General features: G+C 45.6%; 3 non-coding genes across 3 annotated transcripts; all 3 read left to right on the top strand.

Moving 5' to 3' along the window:
- Nucleotides 1-208: 208 nt before the first annotated feature.
- Nucleotides 209-282, top strand: TRNAI-AAU. The gene has a single exon. It is a non-coding gene; the product is annotated as a tRNA-Ile (tRNA).
- A 12,811-nt stretch (nucleotides 283-13,093) lies between these two features.
- On the top strand, nucleotides 13,094-13,167 carry TRNAI-AAU. The gene has a single exon. It is a non-coding gene; the product is annotated as a tRNA-Ile (tRNA).
- Nucleotides 13,168-18,364: 5,197 nt separating this feature from the next.
- On the top strand, nucleotides 18,365-18,451 carry TRNAM-CAU. Its single transcript is given in 2 exon segments — nucleotides 18,365-18,402; nucleotides 18,416-18,451. It is a non-coding gene; the product is annotated as a tRNA-Met (tRNA).
- The last annotated feature ends 5,013 nt before the right edge of the window (nucleotides 18,452-23,464 follow it).

Raw genomic sequence — 23,464 nt, 5'->3', positions numbered from 1 at the left:
ACTTCCAAACGTCGACAGTGAAATGAGAATCCTGGTGGCCAAGATTTGTTGCTGCATTTTGCTGATCACTCCAACGAGCAAAGATGGTTTTTCTTGTGTTGATAATATCAGTATAATAAAGGACCAAAAAAGAGCTCTGGTGATCTTCTTACTCTTTTCATCATACCACAAGGGTTATATTGTATGGAAGAAAATGAATTGTACAACAGGCCTATTAGCTCAGCTGGTTAGAGCGTCGTGCTAATAACGCGAAGGTCACAGGTTGGAGACCTGTATGGGCCATTCTTTTTTGTTTTTTCTCAACACAATGGTAAAAATATGAAAAAAAAATTAAGAAATTAGGTGAGTGGATTTGCCCGGGTTCGAACCGGAAACCAACTAAACCACGAAACCTGGTTGCAATTTTGGCCGGGTTTATGATTCTAGGCTGATAGCATTCTTGAAGACAAGCATATCATCCACTATCTTCACAAGACGTGTGTTCTTTACGTTTTCCATTGCAAGAAGTGACAACATTATATTCCAAGATTTGTGGAGATAAACCCACAATAAATTATAGATCGTTGCCGATGAAAGCACATGGAATAGACACCCAAACACACATGTCCAACATGAATACATGATGCTTTAGATATCCCCTTCTACCATGATGTATCTGGGATAATAGTCATTAGTGAAAGAACAATAGTTATACAAACGAGTGAAGTTAACCCATCTCCAATACTCCAAAGATTCTTATCTTTAGACCATCCTAAGCGATATATGAACATTACAGCAAATATGATTACGACATTTATGGCTCCCACATAAATAAGAAGTTGTGCGCCGGCTACAAAGTAGGAATTAAATAATAAAACAGAATACAGATGCATAAACAAGAACTAGTCCCAACGAAAAGGCAGAATAACTTGGGTCAGTAAGTAATACTACTCGTAAACCCCCTAGTAGAACAAAAAATCCCCCAAATAGCGTAAGAATCTCATCTATTGGTCCAGGTAAATCCATTATGGATAATAAGAAATTAATTGTATTAAATTTTCATGAGCTCATGAAAACTAAAGGATTCAAGAGGGAAAATGGATTAGGATAATTTTCTATGTATAAGTTGTATAGTTAGAAATTATATTATATCACAAAAATCTAGTATGATTCGGACTAAGAAATAATTTTCAATAAGCGGCAGTTAGTTTTTTAGTTTAATACATAATTATTAGTTTTTATAACAAAAAGGCAAAATCAATGTTTAGTAATTAGTAATTGTTCTTGAATTCAAAGATTGTTCTTTGTTTATTTTAATTTCAGAAAAATTCCTAATTGTTTGAACTGTGTAATCTCCTACTATGGAGAGGCGAGACTAGGAACGTTCAAAAGCCATATGCGTTTATGTTTCTACACATACATATGAGTTTTCCTCGGAATCTCACATTCAAAAGCCATATCAATTCTTGCATAGAAATATGAATATGACTTACAAACCTGGAAATAAATAATAACATTTATTATTGCCTCCAGGGCATATTTCCAACACTAGTCGCGATGGAGACAACACCTCACGGAGCAGCAAGAGCCCGGACTGGTGGGGACGACTTGCAAGGGATAAAGAGGGAGGGGCGCACCAGCTCGTTATTAGGAGGTCGTCATGCGTCCGGTGATGACGTCTACCATGGCTTACTAGTATGTATACACGTGCAATGCACCTCTTAACAATATTGTCCCGATTATTCTAGTAAAGAAAAAAAGGTATATAATACTTTGCAATGAATTCAGAGCAAAAGAAATATTGTAGATGTACACATGCACAAATGAATTAACAGAAAATTTGTAATTGGTATGATTCAACTCTTGTGGTCTAGTGACATCTAGAAATTTCCAACGAAAGGAAATAAAGATATATGTGATAGACCAAAAATTCGCGTCTGAGCCCAGGCTCAGATGCTCCCGCTCAGAAAAAAAATCAAAACAAATACTAAAAAAATTCAAAAAATCCAATTTTTTTGTGTAGTAGATAACTTGTTGCGTGAGGACCGTTGCAAATTTCAACTCATTTGGACATTTGAGCAGCTCTCGGCAAAAAAGACAAATCGGATCAAAACAGTTCGTGAATAGTAAAAAAAATTACAGACCCTGGTTTTTTCTTTTTTGCCGTGAGATGCTCAAATGTCCAAATGAGTTGAATTTTGCAGCGAACCTCACGCATCAAATTATCTACCACACAAAAAAATTGGAATTTTTTAAGTTTTTCTAGTATTTTTTTTATTTTTTTCATCGAAGCGGGTGCAGTTGAGCCCGGGAGCCAAATTGGGACCGAAAATCCGCGTCTGAGCCCAGGCTCAGATGCTCCCGCTCAGAAGTGGGTCAAAACAGTTCATGAACAGTGAACTTTTTTACAGACCCCGATTTTGTCTTTTTTGCCGAGAGATGCTCAAATGTATTTGCAGCGAACCTCATGCATAAAATTATCTACCACACAAAAAAATTGAATTTTTTGAATTTTTCTAGTATTTGTTTTGATTTTTTTCGTCGGCGCGGGTGCAGCTGAGTCCGGGAGCCAAATTGGCCTTCTCTAGATGGACCCCATATATTATTTGCTTTTGTTTCTCCTCCCACCCCATACTCGTACTCGGGTCTCAGTCAGACTCCCTGACACATGCAACAATGGCAAGGAAAGCGGGGAAGTGGGAGGCGATGGTTCCAGAACCCATTAATTAGAAGCAGCCGCGGTTACTGTTCACTGCGAATCCCTCAAGTCTCAACCATTAGATCTAAGAGACCAACGGCTAGGATTTATGCTTTAGCTATCATTCAAAACTCATACACTATGTAGTAGTATAGATATAGATATCTCCTGATGGATTCTCGAAGAAGAAGAAGAGGAGCGGCAAAGGTAGGGGGCGACAGCGGCACCTGTGACAAAAAAGAGCAATTGTAGGTAGCCTATGAGATAGATTGGAAAGATGAGAGAGAGAGAGAGAGAGAGAGAGGGAGAGAGAGAGGAGAAATTTTGTTGTGCTAATCTATCATGTGATGCCACCTCATTGATCCACACCCACCCCGTTCCAACCAATCAAGACGAAGCGCCCAAATTTTGTGTTTCTTCATTAGGTGGCTTTACCCAGTGTGAACACTCTACAGTCATTAGTTTCGTTCTCTTTTTTTTCATTTATTTTCTTTACTTCGTCTCTTCTCTTTTCAACCCACTTTTGCCAAGTTTTTCACGCACTCTCTGTTAAAACTTGAATTATATATCATTTAAATGCCCATAAGTGCAGTTAATGGCCTAAATATAGCAACTAAGCCCGGAAAGATACCAAAATTTGGCATGGAATATGTGATGGTGCATGTTGGGTGTATTAAAAAAAATCTAGGACAACCGATGAAGCAACTGACTCTTCGCGTTAAAACCTGACATATTCCCTCTTGAAACCAAGATTCTTTCAGTTTCTGAGCAATGTACGTCGCAACTTTTGTGAATACCTTCTAAAAAATTTAGCTCACCCTTTAGAGATGACATTATGACACCATGCCAGGTTTCATATTTTCTGACTTTGTTTCCATTTTTTATTATGAAATCGAGTAAGCTTCATGTTTCGGGTCGAGTCTGGGTATCCCGAGGTTTGGAATTCCTTTCTTTCTATAAGGCCTAAATATAGACCGCAGAGGATTACTAGTTATTGTATGCATGGCGCAGTTGGCTAGCGCGTAGCTCTCATAGCTAAAGCGAATGATCCTGAGGTCGAGAGTTCGAGCCTCTCTCGCCCCAATTCTTTTTTTTTTTGACGCAAAATCATTAATGACAGTGTAGTAAGTGTACGAAAAATGTCTGCTAATATTATCTTGATTTATTTTCAAGAGAGTTCCAGTTTCTGGCGTCATAGATATCAAAAGGAGAAGATCCTTGTTCATCTACAATTGCAGGATTCTCACGGCCACTCAGATTTGTAGGAGTCTCATGTGCATTATTTTCCTCAACTGTGGTCTCATTCTCAACAGGTTGTTGTTCTTCAGCACCAGCGCCATCTAATTCCTCAAGATTATCAGTAGATTCATTCCTTACAAACATATTTATGCACAACTCCCTTCTGCAATCCAATGAACTTATCTGTTCTTGTCCTCTTTTTTCTTTTCTCACAACCAAATAAATGTTGTTTGGGCAGCATGTTTGCTACAAAAAGAGTGAAGGCACCTCAAGGCGAAGGTTGCAGTAAGTCAGTGATGATCTGTGTTCTTCACGCTTCAGCTATCGATCAATCATCAAGGAAATAAGATTACAACAAGTCCAGTCCAGGACCAAGTTGGCAGCAACAGATGATGGAACTCTGCCGTAAAAAGAAGATTATAGATTAATCACTATTCACTATGACACCCCGTCCCTTGCCGAGCCCCTATGGTGACAGTGGATGGTGACATCTCACCTGGAGGTGGGATGACCAGATCTTGAATTTCGTCACCGAAGGTCTCTCTGTGCTCATAGCCCAATTCCTTAGTTTTTTTTATTCGAGCAAACTATTTTGAGTTTTGCAGGTTTACATCAGGTCTGGTACACAGCATGGCATACATAATAGACCCTATGGCCGAGGCATAGGGGACGACGCTTATCTTTTCTCTATCTTCTGCCATGGTCGGGCATTGAGCCGTGCTCAATCGCACACCTTGCAATACAGGCAAGAACCCCTTCTTGGACTGATCCATATTGAACTTCTTCAATATCTTGTCAAGGTATGTACTTTGTGAAAGACCAATGAGGCATCTCGATCTATCTCTATAGATCTTGATGCCTAATATATAAGCAGCTTCACCAAGGTCCTTCATTGAAAAACACTTGTTCAAGTAGGCCTTTATGCTTTCCAAGAATTCTATATCATTTCCCATCAACAGTATGTCATCCACATATAATATGAGAAATGCTACAGAGCTCCCACTCACTTTCTTGTAAACACATACTTCTCCATAAGTCTGTGTAAACCCAAACGCTTTGATCATCTCATCAAATCGAATGTTCCAACTCAGAGATGCTTGCACCAGCCCATAGATTGAGCATTGGAGCTTGCACACCTTGTTAGCATTCTATGGATCGACAAAACCTTCCGGCTGCATCATATACAATTCTTCCTTAAGAAAGCCGTTAAGGAATGCCGTTTTGACGTCCATTTGCCATATCTCATAATCATAGAATGCGGCAATTGCTAACATGATTTGGACTGACTTCAGCTTCGCTACGGGTGAGAAAGTCTCATCGTAGTCAACCCCTTGAATTTGTCGATAACCGTTAGCGACAAGTCAAGCCTTATAGATGGTCACATTACCATCCGCGTCTGTCTTCTTCTTAAAGATCCATTTATTTTCTATGGCTCGCCGATCATCGGGCAAGTCAGTCAAAGTCCATACTTCATTTTCATACATGGATCCTATCTCGGATTTCATGGCTTCTGGCCATTTATCGGAATCTGGGCCCGCCATCGCTTCTTAATAGTTCCAAGGTTCACCGTTGTCTAACAACATTATTTCCAAGACAGGGTTGCCGTACCACTCTGGCGTGGAACGTGTCCTCGTGGACCTACGAAGTTCAGTAGGAGCTTGATCCGAAGTACCTTGATCATCATCATTAAGCTCCTCTCTAGTCGGTGCAGGCACCACAGGAACATCTTCCTGAGCTGCGCTACTTACCGTTTCAAGAGGTAGTACTTCATCAAGCTCTACTTTCCTCCCACTTACTTCTTTCGAGAGAAACTCTTTCTCCAGAAAGGACCCGTTCTTGGCAACAAAGATCTTGCCTTCGGATCTGAGGTAGAAGGTATACCCAATGGTTTCCTTAGGGTATCCTATGAAGACGCATTTTTCTGACTTGGGTTCGAGCTTTTCAGGTTGAAGTTTCTTGACATAAGCATCGCATCTCCAAACTTTTAGAAACGACAGCTTAGGTTTCTTCCCAAACCATAATTCATACGGTGTCGTCTCAACGGATTTCGACGGAGCCCTATTTAAAGTGAATGCGGCTGTCTCTAGAGCGTATCCCCAAAATGATAGCGGTAAATCGGTGAGTGACATCATGGATCGCACCATATCCAATAGAGTGCAATTACGACGTTCGGACACACCGTTACGCTGAGGTGTTCCAGGCGGCGTGAGTTGTGAAATGATTCCACATTTCCGTAAGTGCGTACCAAATTCGTGACATAAATATTCTCCCCCACGATCTGATCGTAAGAACTTTATTTTCCTGTCACGTTGATTCTCAACCTCACTCTAAAATTCCTTGAACTTTCCAAAGGTTTCAGACTTGTGTTTCATTAGGTAGACATACCCATATCTACTCAAGTCATCAGTGGGAGTGAGAACATAACGATAGCCACCGCGAGCCTCAACACTCATTGGACCGCACACATCAGTATGTATGATTTCCAATAAGTTGGTTGCTCGCTCCATTGTTCTGGAGAATGGAGTCTTGGTCATTTTGCCCATAAGGCATGGTTCGCATGTGTCAAATGATTCATAATCGAGAGACTCTAAAAGTCCATCAGCATGGAGCTTCTTCATGCGCTTGACACCAATGTGACCAAGGCAGCAGTGCCACAAGTATGTGGGACTATCATTATCAGCTTTACATCTTTTGGTATTCACACTATGAATATGTGTAACATTACGCTCGAGATTCATTAAGAATAAACCATTCACCAGCGGGGCATGGCCATAAACATATCTCTCATATAAATAGAACAACCATTATTCTCGGATTTAAATGAGTAGCCATCTCGAATTAAACGAGATCCTGATACAATGTTCATGCTCAAAGCTGGCACTAAATAACAATTATTGAGGTTTAAAACTAATCCCATAGGTAAATGTAGAGGTAGCGTGCCGACGGCGATCACATCGACCTTGGAATCATTCCCGACGCGCATCGTCACCTCGTCCTTCGCCAGCCTCCGCTTATTCCGCAGCTCCTGCTTTGAGTTACAAATATGAGCAACGGCACCGGTATCAAATACCCAGGAGCTACTACGAGTACTGGTAAGGTACACATCAATTACATGTATATCACATATACCTTTAGTGTTGCCGGCCTTTTTGTCCGCTAAGTATTTGGGGCAGTTCCGCTTCCAGTGACCACTTCCCTTGCAATAAAAGCACTCAGTCTCAGGATTGGGTCCATTCATTGGCTTCTTCCCGGCAACTGGCTTACCGGGCGCGGCAACTCCCTTGATGTCCTTCTTGAAGTTCTTCTTACCCTTGCCTTTCTTAAACTTAGTGGTTTTATTCACCATCAACACTTGATGTTCCTTTTTGATCTCCACCTCCGCTGATTTCAGCATTGAATATACCTCAGGAATGGTCTTTTCCATCCCCTGCATATTGAAGTTCATCACAAAGCTCTTGTAGCTCGGTGGAAGCGACTGAAGGATCTTGTCAATGACCGCATCATTCGGGAGATTAACTCCCAGCTGAGTCAAGCGGTTGTGCAACCCAGACATTTTGAGTATGTGCTCACTGACAGAACTATTTTCCTCCATCTTACAGCTGAAGAACTTGTCGGAGACTTCATATATCTCGACCAGGTCATGAGCTTGGAAAACCATTTTTAGCTCTTCGAACATCTCATATGCTCCGTGTTGCTTAAAACACTTTTGGAGCTCCGGTTCTAAGCTGTAAAGCATGCCGCACTGAACGAGGGAGTAATCATCAGCACGAGACTGCCAAGCGTTCATAACGTCTTGGTTCTCTAGGATGGGTGCTTCACCTAGCGGTGCTTCTAGGACATAATCTTTCTTGGCAGCTATGAGGATGATCCTTAGGTTCCGGACCCAGTCCGTATAGTTGCTGCCATCATCTTTCAACTTAGTTTTCTCTAGGAACACGTTGAAGTTGAGGGGAACATTAGCATGGGCCATTTGATCTACAAGACATATTGTAAAGATTTTAGACTAAGTTCATGATAGTTCATCTAATCAAATTATTCAATGAACTCCCACTCAGATAGACATCCCTCTAGTCATCTAAGTGAAACATGATCCGAGTCAACTAGGCCATGTCCGATCATCACGTGAGAACTGAGACGGACTAGTCAACATCGGTGAACATCTTCATGTTGATCGTATCTTCTATACGACTCATGCTTGACCTTTTGGTCTTCCGTGTTCCGAGGCCATGTCTGTACATGTTAGGCTCGTCAAGTCAACCTAAGTGTATTGCGTGTGTAAATCTGGCTTACACCCGTTGTATTCGAACGTTAGAATCTATCACACCCGATCATCACGTGGTGCTTCGAAACAACGAACCTTCGCAACGGTGCACAGTTAGGGGGAACACTTTCTTGAAATTATTATAAGGGGTCATCTTATTTACTACCGTCGTACTAAGCAAATAAGAAGCAAAACATGATAAACATCACATGCAATCAAATAGTGACATGATATGGACAATATCATATTGCTCCTTTGATCTCCATCTTCGGGGCGCCATGATCATCTTCGTCACCGGCATGACACCATGATCTCCATCATGATGATCTCCATCATCGTGTCTTCATGAAGTTGTCACGCCAACGATTACTTCTACTTCTATGGCTAACACGTTTAGCAATAAAGTAAAGTAATATACATGACGTTACTCAATGACACGCAAGTCATACAAAAATAAAGACAACTCCTATGGCTCCTGCCGGTTTTCATACTCATCGACATGCAAGTCGTGATTCCTATTACAAGAACATGATCATCTCATACATCACATATACCATTCATCACATCCTTTGGCCATATCACATCACAAAGCACTTGCTGCAAAAACAAGTTAGACGTCCTCTAATTGTTGTTGCATGTTTTTACGTGGCTGCTATAGGTTTCTAGCAAGAACGTTTCTTACCTACGTAAAACCACAACGTGATATGCCAATTTCTATTTACCCTTCATAAGGACCCTTTTCATCGAATCCGCTCCAACTAAAGTGGGAGAGACAGACACCCGCTAGCCACCTTACGCAACTAGTGCATGTCAGTCGGTGGAACCTGTCTCACGTAAGCGTACGTGTAAAGTCGGTCTGGGCCGCTTCATCCCACGATGCCGCTGAAGCAAGATAAGACTAGTAGTGGCAAGAAAATTGACAACATCTACGCCCACAACTTCTTTGTGTTCTACTCGTGCATAGTAACTACGCATAAACCTGGCTCTGATACCACTGTAGGGAACGTAGCAGAAATCAAAAAATTTCTACGCATCACCAAGATCAATCTATGGAGTTATCTAGCAACGAGGGGAAAAGGAGTGCATCTACATACCCTTGTATATCGTGAGCGGAAGCGTTCAAGAGAACGGAGTTGATGGAGTCGTACTCGTCATGATCCAAATCACCGATAACCGAGCGCCGAACGGACGGCACCTCCATGTTCAACACACGTACGGTTGGGGAAGAAGTCTCCTCCTTCTTGATCCAGCAAGAGGGAAGGAGAGGTTGATGGAGATCCAGCAGCATGACGGCGTGGTGGTGGATGCAGCAGGGATCTCGGCAGTGCTTCGACAAGCTCTACGGAGAGGAGGAGGTGTTGGAGAGGGAGAGGGAGGTGCCATGGGCTAGGGTGCGGCTGCCCTTCCTCCCCCCACTATATAGGGCCCCTGGGGGGCGCCGGCCCCAGGAGATGGGATCACCAAGGGGGGCGGCGGCCAAGGGGGTGGCTTGCCCCCCAAGCCAAGGGGGGCGCCCCCCACCCCTAGGGTTTCCTGCCCTAGGCGCAGGGGAGGCCCAAGAGGGGCGCACCAGCTCACCAGGGGCTGGTTCCCCTCCCCACTTCAGCCCATGGGGCCCTCCGGGATAGGTGGCCCCACCCGGTGGACCCCCAGGACCCTTCCGATGGTCCCAGTACAATACCGGTGACCGCCAAAACTTTCCCGATGGCCGAAACTTGACTTCCTATATATAAATCTTTACCTCTGGACCATTCCGGAACTCCTCATGACGTCCGGGATCTCATCCGGGACTCCGAACAACTTTCGGGTTACTGCATACTAATATCTCTACAACCCTAGCGTCACCGAACCTTAAGTGTGTAGACCCTACGGGTTCGGCAGACATGCAGACATGACCGAGACGATTCTCCGGTCAATAACCAACAGTGGGATCTGGATACCCATGTTGTCTCACACATACTCCTCGATGATCTCATTGGATGAACCACGATGTCGAGGATTCAATCAATCGTGTATTCAATTCCCTTTGTCAATCGGTACGTTACTTGCCCGAGACTCGATCGTCGGTATCCCAATACCTCGTTCAATCTCGTTACCGGCAAGTCACTTTACTTGTACCATAATGCATGATCCCGTGACCAGACACTTGGTCACATTGAGCTCATTATGATGATGCATTACCGAATGGGCCCAGAGATACCTCTTCGTCATACGGAGTGACAAATCCCAGTCTCGATTCATGCCAACCCAACAGACACTTTTGGAGATACCCGTAGTGCACCTTTATAGCCACCCAGTTATGTTGTGACGTTTGGCACACCCAAAGCACTCCTACGGTATCCGGGAGTTGCACAATCTCATGGTCTAAGGAAATGATACTTGACATTTGGAAAAGCTCTAGCAAACGAACTACACGATCTTTGTGCTATGCTTAGGATTGGGTCTTGTCCATCACATCATTCTCCTAATGATGTGATCCCGTTATCAATGACATCCAATGTCCATAGTCAGGAAACCATGACTATCTGTTGATCAACGAGCTAGTCAACTAGAGGCTCACTAGGAACATGTTGTGGTCTATGTATTCACACATGTATTACGATTTCCAGATAACACAATTATAACATGAATAATAGACAATTATCATGAACAAAGAAATATAATAATAACCATTTTATTATTGCCTCTAGGGCATATTTCCAACACTATCTCTGTACCTGTAACAATTTCCCCAGCCATACCTTCCTTGGTAGCCTTCACATGCTCTATGTCCCCTCCCAGACCTAACTGCATCTCCTCAGTTCCTTGCCCGGTGCTTATCACTGCGGCCTTCACATGAACCGGGGTATCCAGCAGATTGTACTGAGGTAGCGGGCCAAAGCCTGGCGGATACGGCAACTGATCAGGCATAGCAGGCAGTGTTGGGGTCGAGCCCGGCTGCACTTCAGTTCCTTTCATCAGTGTGTTCCCTCTTGGTGTGCCCTTCTCCTTACTTCCCAGCTTGGTCGCGTGTGCCTTCTTACTGCCATCCCCCACTTTGATAGCACTGACAGCTGCGATTGCCGCCCGAACCCCCGGATCGGACAGGATTTGCTCTGTGATTCCTTCATAGCAGGTCATGATCTGTCCCCTCGGCTCCCGCTTTGCCTCGTCCTCGCTCCCTGAGCCAAAGTTTAGAAAGCGTCTGGCCCCTCCTGCCTCTGGCACTAACACACCACTCAAACTGTTGCTCTTTTTGAACGGAGAGGCGCGCATTGCTATCGTGAACCTCATCTTTTGGAGGTCTTCCGGCAGCTTACAGTCGTGTTGGCCATGTCCGACACGCCCACAGTACGCACAGAAGCGAGGGGCCCTCTCATACTTAACCTCTAGGATATGCAACTCATTCTCTTCCCTACCATTCTCAGCTAACTCTCTAGTCCTGATTTTACGAGAAAGAGGTTCATCTACATCATGTTTCACTCTAACCTGGATAAACTCATTTAGAATTCTACCATTCTTATCTGTGTCAACCTGTAGTACCTCCCCCAGCCTTGCTCCTAGCTGCTGACCAACCTCCTTGGACAGCATGAGGGGCGGAACATCATAACTTTGGGCCCATATTGGCATATGGGCGATCTCCACATCACCTGGTGCAATGATGCCGTCCACCTGGACGATTAGGAAGGCATCGCCCCGGTGTGTCCAGGGGTCGTTGTCGAGGATGAAACCCAGATCACCCTCCTTCTCGAACTCCAGCATGTACCTGTTGTTCTTGAGCTGTGTGTAAAGGAGTCTGCCTCGCAGCTCCCACTTGTCCTTGAGCTCCTTGAAGAGGCCGGCCGCGCTGAAGGCTTGCATCGAGAAGAACAAGCCCACGCAAGCCACCTCGTGCGCATGGCAGCCCTCTCCTTGGAGAGGTCGAGCACCACCACATCGCCCTCTTGGACCTCCATGGCAGCCCATCCATTGGCCTTGGACGAGCTCCCCCTTAGCAGCTTACGGTTGCTCCCATCACCGCAGTCGCACGAGTCCACCTCCTCGTGCTCCTTCCCCATGGCTTTCCCGACGGATCCTCCCTGATTCGCCATTGCTTTGGGTGCTGGAGGTTGTATGCAGTGTGAGATCTGTGGGGGAGGATGAATAACAAAGACAAATATTTACGAGAATGGACAGTGAAATGGGAAACTAGATAAGGGCAAAGAACTATTGCTGTATTGTGTAGATGCATCCTTCAAGCAAAGATGATTTTCCTACTTGCTCCTTGTGATGATTTTTCTTATGATTCATCCTCTTCTTATTTTATTTTCTTCTCATCATAAGATGGATATACAACTTTTATCCCCGTGTATACTTCCATGGCTTTAAACGTCGCGAACTAATGATTCACGTGATGATGATCTGTTAAGCGACGTGGCCAGTATTTGATATGGCGACTTGGGTGCTCCATGCCAGCCGGTATGCTCCTAGCCGATAATAATAGAGAAGGGGGGATACCATGAAAAATGTAGTACTTCTTCCATTGTCCTCTTTTTTGGCTATGTGCATCCTATGATCCCGTAGTCGAGAGTGATTATTTTCTCTTAGAGCGCTTAGATCGGGTATATATAGTTGACATTAGTTACCCGCTTGCGCATATGGCTTTCATCACTATGTAGCTGTTGCAAGATGATTTGCGTACCCGTCCCATCACAGAAACAATGACAAAAAGGCTCCAACAGCTACGAATACTTCCAAACGTCGACAGTGAAATGAGAATCCTGGTGGCCAAGATTTGTTGCTGCATTTTGCTGATCACTCCAACGAGCAAAGATGGTTTTTCTTGTGTTGATAATATCAGTATAATAAAGGACCAAAAAAGAGCTCTGGTGATCTTCTTACTCTTTTCATCATACCACAAGGGTTATATTGTATGGAAAAAAATGAATTGTACAACAGGCCTATTAGCTCAGCTGGTTAGAGCGTCGTGCTAATAACGCGAAGGTCACAGGTTGGAGACCTGTATGGGCCATTCTTTTTTGTTTTTTCTCAACACAATGGTAAAAATATGAAAAAAAAATTAAGAAATTAGGTGAGTGGATTCGCCCGGGTTCGAACCGGAAACCAACTAAACCACGAAACCTGGTTGCAATTTTGGCCGGGTTTATGATTCTAGGCTGATAGCATTCTTGAAGACAAGCATATCATCCACTATCTTCACAAGACGTGTGTTCTTTACGTTTTCCATTGCAAGAAGTGACAACATTATATTCCAAGATTTGTGGAGATAAACCCACAATAAATTATAGATCGTTGCCGATGAAAGCACATGGAATAGACACCCAAACACACATGTCCAACATGAATACATGATGCTTTAGATATCCCCTTCTACCATGATGTATCTGGGATAATAGTCATTAGTGAAAGAACAATAGTTATACAAACGAGTGAAGTGAACCCATCTCCAATACTCCAAAGATTCTTATCTTTAGACCATCCTAAGCGATATATGAACATTACAGCAAATATGATTACGACATTTATGGCTCCCACATAAATAAGAAGTTGTGCGCCGGCTACAAAGTAGGAATTAAATAATAAAACAGAATACAGATGCATAAACAAGAACTAGTCCCAACGAAAAGGCAGAATAACTTGGGTCAGTAAGTAATACTACTCGTAAACCCCCTAGTAGAACAAAAAATCCCCCAAATAGCGTAAGAATCTCATCTATTGGTCCAGGTAAATCCATTATGGATAATAAGAAATTAATTGTATTAAATTTTCATGAGCTCATGAAAACTAAAGGATTCAAGAGGGAAAATGGATTAGGATAATTTTTCTATGTATAAGTTGTATAGTTAGAAATTATATTATATCACAAAAATCTAGTATGATTCGGACTAAGAAATAATTTTCAATAAGCGGCAGTTAGTTTTTTAGTTTAATACATAATTATTAGTTTTTATAACAAAAAGGCAAAATCAATGTTTAGTAATTAGTAATTGTTCTTGAATTCAAAGATTGTTCTTTGTTTATTTTAATTTCAGAAAAATTCCTAATTGTTTGAACTGTGTAATCTCCTACTATGGAGAGGCGAGACTAGGAACGTTCAAAAGCCATATGCGTTTATGTTTCTACACATACATATGAGTTTTCCTCGGAATCTCACATTCAAAAGCCATATCAATTCTTGCATAGAAATATGAATATGACTTACAAACCTGGAAATAAATAATAACATTTATTATTGCCTCCAGGGCATATTTCCAACACTAGTCGCGATGGAGACAACACCTCACGGAGCAGCAAGAGCCCGGACTGGTGGGGACGACTTGCAAGGGATAAAGAGGGAGGGGCGCACCAGCTCGTTATTAGGAGGTCGTCATGCGTCCGGTGATGACGTCTACCATGGCTTACTAGTATGTATACACGTGCAATGCACCTCTTAACAATATTGTCCCGATTATTCTAGTAAAGAAAAAAAGGTATATAATACTTTGCAATGAATTCAGAGCAAAAGAAATATTGTAGATGTACACATGCAGAAATGAATTAACAGAAAATTTGTAATTGGTATGATTCAACTCTTGTGGTCTAGTGACATCTAGAAATTTCCAACGAAAGGAAATAAAGATATATGTGATAGACCAAAAATTCGCGTCTGAGCCCAGGCTCAGATGCTCCCGCTCAGAAAAAAAATCAAAACAAATACTAAAAAAATTCAAAAAAATCCAATTTTTTTGTGTAGTAGATAACTTGTTGCGTGAGGACCGTTGCAAATTTCAACTCATTTGGACATTTGAGCAGCTCTCGGCAAAAAAGACAAATCGGATCAAAACAGTTCGTGAATAGTAAAAAAAATTACAGACCCTGGTTTTTTCTTTTTTGCCGTGAGATGCTCAAATGTCCAAATGAGTTGAATTTTGCAGCGAACCTCACGCATCAAATTATCTACCACACAAAAAAATTGGAATTTTTTAAGTTTTTCTAGTATTTTTTTTATTTTTTTCATCGAAGCGGGTGCAGTTGAGCCCGGGAGCCAAATTGGGACCGAAAATCCGCGTCTGAGCCCAGGCTCAGATGCTCCTGCTCAGAAGTGGGTCAAAACAGTTCATGAACAGTGAACTTTTTTACAGACCCCGATTTTGTCTTTTTTGCCGAGAGATGCTCAAATGTATTTGCAGCGAACCTCATGCATAAAATTATCTACCACACAAAAAAATTGAATTTTTTGAATTTTTCTAGTATTTGTTTTGATTTTTTTCGTCGGCGCGGGTGCAGCTGAGTCCGGGAGCCAAATTGGCCTTCTCTAGATGGACCCCATATATTATTTACTTTTGTTTCTCCTCCCACCCCATACTCGTACTCGGGTCTCAGTCAGACTCCCTGACACATGCAACAATGGCAAGGAAAGCGGGGAAGTGGGAGGCGATGGTTCCAGAACCCATTAATTAGAAGCAGCCGCGGTTACTGTTCACTGCGAATCCCTCAAGTCTCAACCATTAGATCTAAGAGACCAACGGCTAGGATTTATGCTTTAGCTATCATTCAAAACTCATACACTATGTAGTAGTATAGATATATATATCTCCTGATGGATTCTCGAAGAAGAAGAGGAGGAGCGGCAAAGGTAGGGGGCGACAGCGGCACCTGTGACAAAAAAGAGCAATTGTAGGTAGCCTATGAGATAGATTGGAAAGATGAGAGAGAGAGAGAGAGAGAGAGAGAGAGAGAGAGAGGAGAAATTTTGTTGTGCTAATCTATCATGTGATGCCACCTCATTGATCCACACCCACCCCGTTCCAACCAATCAAGACGAAGCGCCCAAATTTTGTGTTTCTTCATTAGGTGGCTTTACCCAGTGTGAACACTCTACAGTCATTAGTTTCGTTCTTTTTTTTCATTTATTTTCTTTACTTAGTCTCTTCTCTTTTCAACCCACTTTTGCCAAGTTTTTCACGCACTCTCTGTTAAAACTTGAATTATATATCATTTAAATGCCCATAAGTGCAGTTAATGGCCTAAATATAGCAACTAAGCCCGGAAAGATACCAAAATTTGGCATGGAATATGTGATGGTGCATGTTGGGTGTACTAAAAAAATCTAGGACAACCGATGAAGCAACTGACTCTTCGCGTTAAAACCTGACCTATTCCCTCTTGAAACCAAGATTCTTTCAGTTTCTGAGCAATGTACGTCGCAACTTTTGTGAATACCTTCTAAAAAATTTAGCTCACCCTTTAGAGATGACATTATGACACCATGCCAGGTTTCATATTTTCTGACTTTGTTTCCATTTTTTATTATGAAATCGAGTAAGCTTCATGTTTCGGGTCGAGTCTGGGTATCCCGAGGTTTGGAATTCCTTTCTTTCTATAAGGCCTAAATATAGACCGCAGAGGATTACTAGTTATTGTATGCATGGCGCAGTTGGCTAGCGCGTAGCTCTCATAGCTAAAGCGAATGATCCTGAGGTCGAGAGTTCGAGCCTCTCTCGCCCCAATTCTTTTTTTTTTGACGCAAAATCATTAATGACAGTGTAGTAAGTGTACGAAAAATGTCTGCTAATATTATCTTGATTTATTTTCAAGAGAGTTCCAGTTTCTGGCGTCATAGATATCAAAAGGAGAAGATCCTTGTTCATCTACAATTGCAGGATTCTCACGGCCACTCAGATTTGTAGGAGTCTCATGTGCATTATTTTCCTCAACTGTGGTCTCATTCTCAACAGGTTGTTGTTCTTCAGCACCAGCGCCATCTAATTCCTCAAGATTATCAGTAGATTCATTCCTTACAAACATATTTATGCACAACTCCCTTCTGCAATCCAATGAACTTATCTGTTCTTGTCCTCTTTTTTCTTTTCTCACAACCAAATAAATGTTGTTTGGGCAGCATGTTTGCTACAAAAAGAGTGAAGGCACCTCAAGGCGAAGGTTGCAGTAAGTCAGTGACGATCTGTGTTCTTCACGCTTCAGCTATCGATCAATCATCAAGGAAACAAGATTACAACAAGTCCAGTCCAGGACCAAGTTGGCAGCAACAGATGATGGAACTCTGCCGTAAAAAGAAGATTATAGATTAATCACTATTCACTATGACACCCCGTCCCTTGCCGAGCCCCTATGGTGACAGTGGATGGTGACATCTCACCTGGAGGTGGGATGACCAGATCTTGAATTTCGTCACCGAAGGTCTCTCTGTGCTCATAGCCCAATTCCTTAGTTTTTTTTATTCGAGCAAACTATTTTGAGTTTTGCAGGTCACAAAGTGATATGATTTTTTCATCTCCAATGCATCTTGTGAGGGGCGGGGCAGGCTGGAGCGGCGAGGAGTGGTGGGAGGTGGGGGAGAGGAGGAGGCGGTTGCTAATGGCACGTCGGCGACAAAGGAAAATAAGTTGGGAGGTGGGATATCAGAGCCGCATAAATTTGACGCCTTAAAACCTGGCTCGTTACCGCTCGAAATAACAAATTTGATGTAGTTTACATCACAATATTTGTGAAACCTTTCCAAATTTTACAGTACCCTCTAGGGATGATATAATGACACCAATGCCGGGTTTCATGTTTCTTAGACTTTGTTTGCATTTTTTATAATTAAAAACCAATAAGATCAATGTTCAGGATCGAGTCTTGGTACTCTGTGGTTTAAAATTCCTTTCTTTCCATGGATAAGGCACGGATGTGGACTGCTAACAATTACTAGTTACTGTATGCATGATGTAGTTCCTAAAATCTGCCATACGCTCAAATCATCCTTGCTAAGGATGTAAAAAGAAATACCATTCAGTGCTAGCAACTTGCTTCAAGGTGAACATTATACTAATGATGCTGTTTCATACTTACCTGGATGATGCGAGGTGTGATGAGAATATCGATGCATAAATCCATACTTGGATTGCCATTATCTATTTTCATATCGGATAGATTGGTTCGCTGGCAGATGAACATGAATAAAGGAAGTGCAAGGGCTGGATCACATGGTGGTCCATTTGTGCCCCCAAAGTACACTTTTGATGGAATGATGGATCCAGAGTGCACCTTCACAAGTAGGCTCCATATTTTCTTATCTTGAGAACCGTGGGGCCGTTGGAATCTTGAACTGATTGGTAGAATTAGGTCTCTAACTTATGCCTCAAAGCTGGGGTTTGGACCATACTGTTTTACTGGCTTGAGAAATGATATTAATCTTAAATTTGGATAAGAAGCAATAGCATAAGGGGGCGGTGGCGCAGTTGGCTAGCGCGTAGGTCTCATAGCTAAAGCGAGTGATCCTGAGGTCGAGAGTTCGAGCCTCTCTCGCCCCAATTTTTTGCTGTCATGGATTTAATTTATTTCAGTTTTGGCTCCTGTTTAAACTGTAATAGGTCTGCACTTGTTTCCACTTTCCTGGTGCTTAGCTCGTATGAAACCACCAAACATCATACCAACCTTTTCCTTTTCATTTTTTCCATACGATGGATTAGGCCGGCGGTACTGCAATTCAAGAGATAAAGAACAACAAAACAAAAAGAAGATAACGGACAGCACCTGGAGCAGAAATAGCTTCAGGCCGTCCTCCCACTGTTCCAAACGGCTGCAGTCACTGTGTGTTCATCCCTCAGGTGCCATGGATCAAGTCCAAACCTCGGGCTCCTTCTTTTCTCAACGCGCTCATATGTTCCTTTCTTTCCTCGCAAATCCTCCCCTTCTTTCCTTAAAGCACCCCACTCCGCTCTAGTAACACGTCACATGATATAAACATATACAACACGCGCTGCCGATATCGCTTCTTTCGCATGGAAAAATTCTCTTAGTTTTCAATCACAAAGACATCATTAGAGGGGACAAAGGGATGACAGAAAGGGTTAGAGCAGCCAATCTTGTTACATATGGGGTATCCCTTTTCTTAAGAACCAACCCAAGTGCAACAACGACAACATAAAGTCCATAATTCTTCAACAACGACAAAGGGATTGTTGGTCAAGGTAATTATGGAGTCTGTACTCTTGTATTGTATACGGCTTAGGTAGCTTTGACTGTGCAGCAGTTTTGTTGAGTAGTGCTGCACGTCGCTCGGTAGTGGCACACCCACGATCACGCTCGGCTGCGGCCAGCGCCCTGTATAACTCTGCAGCCTCGAGCATAATCCAAGTGTGTTGAATCCCATTCTCTTTCTCCCTCGCAACATGGTATCAGACGCCTCGGACCTGCTCAATCCCTTCTCGCAGGCTCCCGATCCCGCTTCCGCTTCCACCATGGATGACAACCCTGTCCTCTCCCCTCGCTCCTCTGTCGACGGCGCCGCCGGTGTTCTCGGTGCGGCCGCTGGCGTCCTCAACGCCGAACCACTCCAGCAGGCTGCTCCCGTCGCCCAGCCCGTCGCCCCACCTATCCTTCCTCCTCCACCGTCGGTTCCCTCCGCCATCCTCCAAACTGTCGATATTCGCCGCCACGTTCCTGTCGCCCTGGATCTTCTCGCCGGCAACTACTCTCAGTGGAGGCGCCACTTTGATACTGTGCTCGGCATGTTCGGGCTCGGCGCGCACGTCGACGCCGCCGCGGCGGTCCCTCGCCCCCGTGATCCTGAGTGGCAGATGGCGGACCACACCGTCGTCCACTGGCTGTACTCCACTATCTCGCCGGAGCTCCAGGAGGCGGTCATGCAGCCCGAGGACACCGCCTTGACCGTGTGGCGCACCCTCGACGACATCTTCCGCAACAATCAGCTGGCGCGCGCCGTGTACATCGACGCCGAGTATCACGCCGTCGACTCCAACTTATGGCACCAGCGTCTTGGACATGCTTCACTTCGCCTCGTCGCCGACCACCTCTCTGTTGGGTTCAGCAAGTCCGCGCCTCACTCCTGCCACGCTTGTCGTTTGGGCAAACATGCCCGTCTACCTTTTAGTTGTTCCTCCAGCAGTAGCATGTTCCCTTTTCATGTTTTGCACCTTGATGTATGGACATCCCCGGTTGTAAGCATATCTGGTTATGAATTTTATTTGGTTGTGCTAGATGATTATACCCATTACGTCTGGACCTTCCCACTCAAGCGAAAATCTGATGTGCTTCCAGTCCTGTTAGACTTCTATGCTTATGTGCAGACGCAGTTCCAGCTTCCCATCTTCTCTCTTCAAACAGATAATGGACGTGAGTTTGATAGCGCCGCTGTTCGGTCTCTCCTAGCTCGGCATGGCACTCATCTACACCTCTCCTGCCCTTACACAAGCCAGCAAAACGGGAAGGCAGAACGCATCTTGCGCACGCTCAACGACAGCATTCGCGCTCTTTTGTTCCATGCGTCCATGCCTGCTCGGTTCTGGGCTGAAGCCCTAAGCACTGCCACGTACTTAATCAACCGCCGGCCATGCCATGCTACCACACCCTGCACCCCGCACGAACTCCTCCTCGGAGTCGCTCCTGACTACTCTTTACTCCGAGTCTTTGGGTACTTGTGCTACCCCAACCTTACTTCCACGGCTAAACACAAACTCGATTATCGGTCCCTCGCGTGTGTGTTTCTTGGATATCCACCTGACCACCGTGGCTACCGTTGTTTCGATCCCATTTCGCGCCGTGTCATTACCTCTCGCCATGTCTACTTCCACGAGACGGTCTTCCCTTTCGCCCCTCCCTCCCCCTCTAACGCCGCCGCTCCGCCACCGCCTGCGATTGCTCCGCCCATTTTGCAGGTGCCCGCGCTCGATGAGCGGGCTTGCGATCGTGCCCCATGTGCGCCTTCGCCCGTGGCCTCTGGATCGCCACTGGACAGCTCCGTCGTGCGCATGCAGCGCGCGCGATCGGCGCGTTCAAACTCCATCGCTCGATCCTCGTCCAGCGGCGGCTTGGAGTCTTCACCGCCCAGCCTGCCCGCCATGCAACGGCATGCAGCCGCTGATGCGGCGATCGACGGCCCAGGCACGCGCGTCTGTTGACGGCCCTTTGCCTTCCACACGCGTGCACCCAGTGTCGAGCAGCTCCTCCGCGCCGTCGTCTTCTACTGCTCCACCACCTGTACCACGGCGTATGGTCACGCGTGCCCAGACTGGTGTTCTTCGTCCAAACCCGCGCTACCACGACACCAGCCTTGTCGCCGCTACTTCATCTGATGCGGTCTCGCCGGTTCCCTCGTCGGTCCGTGCTGCCGTTCGCGATCCGCGTTGGCTTGCTGCCATGCGCGATGAGTTCGAAGCTCTCGTGCGCAACCGCACCTGGGAGCTGGTGCCTCGCCCCCCGGCGCCAATTTGATCACCGGCAAATGGGTGTTCAAACACAAAATCAAGGCCGACGGAGCTCTCGAGCGTTACAAGGCCCGCTGGGTTGTCCGCGGGTTCCGACAACGCGCTGGTGTGGATTACGGCGAGACATTCTCGCCGGTCGTCAAGCCCGCCACTGTCCGTACGGTGCTTACTCTCGCCGCGTCGCGGAATTGGCCTGTCCATCAGCTTGATGTATCCAACGCCTTCCTGCACGGCACCCTGGACGAAGAGGTGTATTGTCTTCAGCCGGCGGGCTTCGTCGATGCCGCCAAGCCTCATCACGTTTGCCGGCTCTCCAAGTCTCTTTATGGCTTGAAGCAGGCGCCGCGCGCATGGTTTCTCCGCTTCACCGGCTTCCTTCGGTCCATCGGCTTCTCTGCGACACGCTCCGACTCCTCGCTCTTCACACGCCGCCATGGGAGCGACACTGCAGTCCTACTGCTCTACGTCGACGATATCGTCCTCACCGCGTCCTCGCCTGCGGCGCTCCGCCATGTCGTCACTCAGCTCACCGGGGAGTTTGCCATGAAGGACCTCGGTCCTCTGCACTTCTTCCTCGGCATCCGGGTCACGCGCACGCCGGCGGGCTTCTTCCTCTGCCAGGAGCAGTATGCAGCTGACATTCTGGATCGCGCCGGCATGGACACCTGCCGCTCGTCTCCCACGCCGATCGACACCAAGGGTAAGTTGCCGACCGCGGCCGGCCCTCGCGTCGCCGATCCGTCTGCCTACCGCAGCATCGCAGGCGCCCTTCAGTACTTGACGATCACGCGCCCGGAGATCGCGTACGCCGTCCAGCAGATCTGCCTGCACATGCACGATCCCCGCGAGTGCCATCTCGGGTTGATCAAGCGTGTGCTCCGGTACGTGCGCGGCACGCCCGCCCTCGGCCTCCACCTTCGCGCCTCGCGTGTGCTGGACCTGCGAGCGTTCACGGATGCCGACTGGGCTGGTTGTCCTGACACCAGGCGCTCCACCTCCGGCTTCTGTGTCTACCTTGGCGACGCCCTTGTCTCTTGGTCTTCGAAGCGTCAGGCCATCGTCTCACGCTCCAGCGCCGAGGCCGAGTACCGTGGCATCGCGAACGCTGTCGCCGATTGCGTTTGGCTCCGGCAGCTACTTGGTGAGCTGTTCTCTCCCGTCGACAAGGCCACGCTGGTGTATTGCGACAACGTCTCCGCCGTCTACCTGTCGGCTAACCCCGTCCATCATCGCCGGACGAAGCACGTCGAGCTGGATATTCTCTTCGTTCGCGAGCGTGTGGCGCTTGGCGAATTCCGGGTTCTTCACATCCCCAGACGACAGCAGCTCGCGGATATTATGACGAAGGGGCTGCCGTCCGAGGTCTTCTCCGACTTCCGGTCCAGTCTTTGCGTCGCCGCCGCCGACGTCACGACTGCGGGGGGGTGTTGGTCAAGGTAGTTATGGAGTCTGTACTCTTGTATTGTATACGGCTTAGGTAGCTTTGACTGCGCAGCAGTTTTGTTGAGTAGTGCTGCACGTCGCTCGGTAGTGGCACACCCACGATCACGCTCGGCTGCGGCCAGCGCCCTGTATAACTCTGCAGCCTCGAGCATAATCCAAGTGTGTTGAATCCCATTCTCTTCCTCCCTCGCAACAGGGATGATTTGTGTAACGCATCAAATCATCGAAACAATGACAAAAAGGCCCAAAGAGCGACAGACACTTACAAACAAGGACAGTAAAATGGGAATCTAGATAGCCAAGGACCAAGATCTGCTATAGGCTTGTAGCATTTTGCCGATCGCTCCATTGAGCAAAGATGGTTTTTTCTTGTGATTCACAAGATCAGTATAAGCGAGGAACTAAAAATGGCTCCGGTGATCTTACTCTTCTTCTCTCTCCAGGAGGGAGACAAGTCTTATTTAATTTTACAAGTATAAGTGAATAACTTCAAATATGAAAGGCCTATTAGCTCAGCTGGCTAGAGCGTCGTGCTAATAACGCGAAGGTCACATGTTCGAGACCGATATTGCTTCTTTTGCATGGAAAGATTCTCCTGTTTTTCAATCACAAAGATCATTAGAGGGGACAAGGGGATGATCAAAAGGGTTAAGA

The sequence above is a fragment of the Triticum dicoccoides genome, chromosome 3B, assembly GCF_002162155.2.
Source record: "Triticum dicoccoides isolate Atlit2015 ecotype Zavitan chromosome 3B, WEW_v2.0, whole genome shotgun sequence".
Classification (NCBI taxonomy): domain Eukaryota; kingdom Viridiplantae; phylum Streptophyta; class Magnoliopsida; order Poales; family Poaceae; genus Triticum; species Triticum dicoccoides.
Note: the sequence above shows the minus strand (reverse complement) of the source record. Positions and strands in the feature narration are given on the sequence as shown.